The sequence below is a fragment of the Penaeus monodon genome, chromosome 31 (genome assembly GCF_015228065.2).
Source record: "Penaeus monodon isolate SGIC_2016 chromosome 31, NSTDA_Pmon_1, whole genome shotgun sequence".
In the NCBI taxonomy this organism is placed as follows: Eukaryota; Metazoa; Arthropoda; class Malacostraca; order Decapoda; family Penaeidae; genus Penaeus; species Penaeus monodon.
Window position 1 is genome coordinate 10,354,857 of NC_051416.1, and position 249 is coordinate 10,355,105.

A 249-nucleotide genomic window follows, 5' to 3' on the forward strand; every position below is an offset into this window, starting at 1 on the left:
GTGAAACGTTAACGCCCCAGAGAAACATTGTAAACGTTTGAAAGTACGAACACGTGTTTCTTGTTATTGAGAATAATTCTTCTCTTTACCAGCACGTCACTCAGCAGTCATCACCCACAGAGACTAAGAATGATGTCAAACACCTTATTTGTTTGGGTTGAACAGCTGATGGAACAGTGATGAAACGGTGATAGACGATGCACTGAAACAACGAAAGGATAGGCGTGTTAGTTTTAGTTTCGTTAGATT

At 40.2% G+C, this 249-nt stretch overlaps 1 protein-coding gene across 1 annotated transcript in view; it reads left to right on the top strand.

Annotated features, from left to right (window-relative positions):
* Positions 1 to 249, top strand: part of LOC119592887 (regucalcin-like) — a 62,425-nt gene that overhangs the window by 11,581 nt on the left and 50,595 nt on the right. The window lies entirely within an intron of this gene.